Source organism: Lathyrus oleraceus, chromosome 2 (assembly GCF_024323335.1).
Source record: "Lathyrus oleraceus cultivar Zhongwan6 chromosome 2, CAAS_Psat_ZW6_1.0, whole genome shotgun sequence".
NCBI lineage: Eukaryota > Viridiplantae > Streptophyta > Magnoliopsida > Fabales > Fabaceae > Lathyrus > Lathyrus oleraceus.
Genome location: NC_066580.1, coordinates 204,560,388 through 204,566,292, shown reverse-complemented (window position 1 = coordinate 204,566,292; position 5,905 = coordinate 204,560,388). Strand labels below are relative to the sequence as shown.

General features: G+C 34.3%; 1 non-coding gene across 1 annotated transcript; it reads left to right on the top strand.

The window, feature by feature from the left end:
* The first annotated feature begins 5,363 nt into the window (after nt 1-5,363).
* On the top strand, nt 5,364-5,474 carry LOC127124719 (small nucleolar RNA R71). The gene has a single exon (XR_007804181.1). It is a non-coding gene; the product is annotated as a small nucleolar RNA R71 (small nucleolar RNA).
* Nucleotides 5,475-5,905: the final 431 nt, after the last annotated feature.

Sequence of the window (5,905 nt, the reverse complement as noted above, 5' to 3'; positions counted from 1 at the left end):
TGGTCCCCCAATCTGTTGAGGTTGGTTGTTTTTGTAAGAGAAATTTATGTGGTTTTGTGATACCACTAAATTACACCGTTATTTTGACTCGTTTAGTATTTTTTTTATCATTTTACCTTCATTTCCAGTGTTGTGTGGGTATTGTAAAGGTAAAAAATTTGAGATTAAGCTATTGATTAACTTAACTCGCAAAGCAAGAGTCGCCACCACACTTTTATTGTTTCCAAAGGAAAAGGGAAAAAGTACGAACAAAACCCAAAAAAGTTTTTAAAATGAATCTAATAAAAAAGAGAACAAGGGTTTGTGGGTTAGTTATGCAAAGGGAAGGTATTAGCACCCTAAACATCCATGGTAATCCATGGGAACCTCTTTGAAAATATGTACATTTTGGTTTGAAAAATGTGTTGTTTGTTAAAAGATTGGAGAGGTGGGAAAAGAAGAATTTTTTTGCTTAATTTTCTTTTGTGTTTGCCAAGACTTTTGAAGTCTCGTGCCTGCATACCAACAAAGTGCAATAGAGGATCAAAACCTCATAAACCCTGGTAAAAATAACAAAGGGATTTTGTTATGATTCATTTTTATGGAAAAGACTTATTTTTATTTTAAGGAGAATACTTAACTAGTCAACCATAAGTATGAGACTTTGAATCATCATGAGAAGGGCTCCAACTCGGATAAGGATCAACAAGTATGCCACTAGCTCTCACAGATGGAAAAGGATTATCATCAATACTATGGAGATAGGATAATTATAACTCAACTATGGAAATTACTCATATCTAATGCCTTGAGAAAAGTTTTAAAAGAAAAAATGCACAATGGCACAAAATGGTTTGAATGCGTTCTGCATTTTTAGTCTTTTGAAATTGGTCTAAATATGCTTAAGATGAATTAGCATTTATTAAGAAAAAGGTTTTGAAAATCACTTGACAAAAGTTAAGGTTTATGGAGAAAGATCAACAAATTTTGAAAAACAAGAAGGTTTTGAAAGAGAGGGAAGATTGTGAGAATTTAAGAAGGGGGAAGGAAAAGAAGAGACTATCCTAAAGAATAAAGTAAAAGCTAGGGAGGAAAGATCTAACCAAGAGATAGAAATCTTTATGACATAAGTCAAGCAAGAATTCCCTCCTTTGGATTAAGCCTCAAACAAGCTCAGGTAAGTAAATAATAATCCATGTATCAGATGAACCCAAAGTAACCAAACCAAGTCTTCACAGAGAAGTCCAAAGTCAAATGTATCAGATGAATTCCAAGGTCTCAAGTCACAAGTCCCAAAGTAAGGGTCAAGATCCTAATTCTAAGTCCATAAATCCACATTGATGCCAAGGATAATAACCACAAGTCCATGAGTTAGGAGAAATAAGATTCTTTTTTTAGGTTTTTTCTTATTAGTGTTTTCTTTACAATGATATAAAAGAAAGGTCCAAATGGACAAATAACAAAATGACATAATCACAAACAATATGATATAAAATGCTAAACATAAAGTATAAAGTAAATGACATAAAATAAAGAGCATAAAGTAAATGACTTTGAAGTAAAAGTTAATACTAGTGAAGAGTTAGTAAGGGATGTTAGTAAAGATGAAAAGATGTTTTGGTCATTTTTTGGAGAACTCTCAACTATCCGCGCCCACAAGCATAAAAATATGAATCTATACACCATTCGTGAGAAGGGCTCCAACTTGGATAAAATCAACAAGTATGCCACTAGCTCTCACAAATGGAAAAGGAGCAACATTTTCACAGAATACCATGAGGAATATGAGACTTACAATCTCACTTATAAAAATACCTTTGTTTTTGGGACAAATTTAGCGCTATGTTAAGAAATCGTAATTGGACTTATGTATAAGTCACAACTATCTGAGGCCAGTCAATAATAATGTTTGTGTTAATACATGCTATAGAAATGATATGTAAATCATTCTCCTAACGTCATGCCACACTAAAAAGACAAAGGAAGGGGATGATCAAGCACAAAGGCTAGGAGGATGGTCCATTACTTCAATCCACACTTCATAAGACTTAGGAAAAACTTATGCATCAATTCAAAGTACCTTAAATTATTCATGATCTCTTAGAAGGTAGATTTGAAATTATGAAAGTTCATCAAATACCAACCCACAGATCATGAACAAGATGGACACAAGCAATCTAATTGATCAAAAGGAAAAGAAGGAGATGAAGAAGAAAGAATCAAGAGAATTCACACCCAAATTGTATCAAAAGTTTGATCAAGTCATCATCAAAACCAATCATCCATTTTGGCTGATTAGGGTTTTTACCCCATCAACACCCAATATCCGTTGAGTTTGATGAGACTTGAAGTCCAAACCATCATGATCCAAAGCTAGCAGAAGTTCACAAGGTCACACAAATATAAAATGTAATTAAATGAAATAAAAATGCATCAAAGGTATTTTTAAATAACTTTTAAAATAGAAATAAAATGGAAAATCCATAAAGTCCTTCAAAACACAAAATAAATGGCCAAGAAATCTATGAAAGGTTGGAAATAAAATAAGAAACATATAATAAAATTTTCAGAATTTTAAAATACAAAAAAGTATCACAAATTACATTGTGCAAAAGGAATCAGCTTCATATGTTGAAAATTGGGGAAGTTATGATCCTTGAAAGTTGAGAAAAAAGTCACTTGAAAATAGGTCAAATTTCATTAAGTCCACAAATGACCTATAATGTCTCCAAACGTTTGATGATCTTCCAAGCATAATTGGATCTTGTCATGTAAAGAGATGTTATAAAGGATGTTGAGAAGATTCATATGAAAAAACAGGCATTAAAAATGTTTAGAATTGAAGGAGTTATGACCCTTAGAACTTTGACTTCAAATTGTTGACTTTTAGGTCAAACATCTTGGAACAAGCTTATGTACTTGGACTTTTATTGCACTTAAAAGCACATGGGTGATCATATGGACTCAAGATGAGGTTTCCTTGATTTCCTCTTGATTAAGTTGCTTAAATCTTGAAGTTGCTTGTTGAAAAAAGCATGGAAATAAACACATGAACCATTGACTTTTCTTGAGAAGTAAGCAGCTAAACTTTGAGATGTTCTTGATTTGAAAAGCGCTACCTTGCACAATAAACTTAAGGTAAACAAGAAATATTTTTGGTACTTTGATTAGTGTTTATATAAGAAATTAATCAAATAAACACAAAGGTAAAACATCAACAAATAAGTGTTTGGTGATCCCTGCAAAAGCAAACCCAAAGATGGATAGGGGAAGGACCAAGATGTGACCTTGTTTGTGTGCAAGGATACAAATGAGATGTGGGATATTAGGGTTAAAAATTAGGGTATGATAGGTATTTTGTCTGCACTTCAGGTATTTTACCATATAGGAGCCATGTGCGAAGAAACGAAGTAATTCATATGCAAAACAAAGAAAAAATGGGAAACTACACACAGGGTGGCCTAAATGGCATTCGCCATGGAGAATGCCATATGAAGAATGATGTGTAGCACTCACCAATAGGCGGATTGACCTACTCTTGATCACATTGGGAAGGTGGCGTTCTCCATCCTTTGTGAAGGCCAGGCGATTAGAAAATGGACTTGCTTGGTCTCCCACTCACCCCATGCATTCCTACATTCTCTCCCACGAATGAAGACGCTTCCCACTTGAAATTTGGACTTTGGAACATTATAAATAGGCGATAAGCTTCATTTTCCAAGGTATCCAAGTTTATCATAATCTTAAGCACTATAATTACCGATTAAAGTTATAACTTGTCACATCGAGGGGTTATAGCACCAGAGAGAATTGAGTTTGTACGAAGTTTGGAGAACTTTATTTTCCTGCATTTCAATATTGCTGCCATTTATATTTCTTTACAAGTCTTCAGCAATTTATTCCGTACCAGGTTCAAGCCTCTGTTTGGAGCAAGTTTTTATTATATTTCGCATTTTATTACCGCTTTATTTATTTACTCGTACCTTACTTTGCTCGTCTCGCACTACTTCTTTTATTTGAAAGTCTTATTTCTTGCACCATATTATTTTCAATTAACTTCCCGAAATGTTTACTTCTAAGTTTCAAACTTATGTTTTCATGTTTGTCATAAGCATGTCCAGCTAATTTATTGATGTTGGGATGTGAGGACCGTCATTTGACGGTACTCTAATTGTTGTTTCTTTAGGATTTCAATTGTGGGTTGTTTTGGTTTTTATATAATTTTTCTGAACTCAATTTAATGAGTCACTACGAAAGTAGAGCCGTAAAAACATCGGGTAAGATCGAAAGTCATCCGACATTAAAGAATAAGATTGGTTTGTTTTTTATTAATGAATATCGCGAAATCACTTTGTTAATTAACTAGGAAAGTCTAATATTTCTAGAAGGAGGTTTTAAAACTATTTACGGATGCATTTATAGGTTTAATATATGGTTACTAGAGCAAAAGATTGGAACCCTTTTAAGTTAAATTTTCTAATTAAAATTACTTTTCAACTGAGTAAAGAGTCTGATTTCTTAAAATAGGATTTACTACTTTAACGCAATAAGCGTCGGTCACACGTGATAGTGGACGGTGTAAATTAGAGAGCTAAATCTGGTTCTGAATACGCGAAAGCGACAATTCCTGTTCAATTACATTCTTTTCAAAGTAGAAAATATTGCCCCTACGGTGATCCTATTTAGAAGCAATCAAGAGTAGTGTAGTTTGATGAGAGCCGCATCCCGATATTACTTGCCTGGATTTATTAAAGTTGTTTATTTCATCTCTCCTTTGCTTAATTCATTCGCCTTAGATAAACACGGTAGTAACTAGAAACGATAGATTGACAGTTAGGTCTTTATGGGATTGATATCTTTTAACATTACGTGATAAAATGTACACTTGCAGTTAGTTAATCCGATAGACTCATGAACACTTTGCCACCAGGGGTTGTAGGTATTCGAGTATGGATTATTTTATTGGTTATTGTTCACAAAGTTTACATTGTCTTGAATAGATCCTCCGATGAAAATCATTAGCCATATGCTCATTTATGCCACAAATTTCACAGTTGAAGTTCGTGGTGGCAATAAAGGCTACAGTGGTAGGGTTAGGAGAGGTGATACTCAAATCTTTAATTTTATTATAAAGGGAATCGACTTTAGCATTCATGTGATAAAGTTGACCCACTTCATACATCCCTCAAATTTTAGGGGTGGTTTTAGCAGCGACTTGTCGCACGCTTCCCCAAGAATGATGGTTTTTGGCCATCTCCTCTATAAGATTATAGGCCATATCTTGTGGACTATTCATAAGGGCTCCTCCAGAAGACACGTCATGGGTCATCCTTGTGGATCAAAGGAGATCATTATAAAAAGTATGGATTGTCATCCATTTTTGGAGCCCATGGAAAGGGAAAAGCCTTAACAAGTCCTTAAAACGCCCTCATGTGTCAAACAAAGGTTCTCCCTCTTCTTGCCTAAAGTTATTTATCTCATTCCTAACTTGGGCTGTTTTACTTAGTCGAAAATACCGTTCAAGAAAAATGGCTTTCAATTGAGCTTAAGAAGTTATAGAATTAGCAGGAAAGGATTGAAGCCAAGCCTGCGATTGATCTCTTAGAGAGATGGGAAAAAGTCCTAGGTGAATAGCATTATGGTCGAAGCTGTTTATCTTAATAATACCATAGTTATCGATAAAAATAGATGGGTGTAAGTTTGGGTTTTCCGAAGGTAACCTTGAAAATTGGTCTTGTTGGATCATACCTATCAATGAAGGTTTAAATTCGAAATTATTTGCCCCAAAAGGTGGGTGCACGATACTGGAGTGTGATTCTTCTTTCGTCAGAACCACATAATCTTTCAAAGTTTCGTATTAACAAGGGGTCAACCATAGCAAGTTGTCTTTAAGTTCGACGCCTAACTAGTACAAAGCGTTCGATCT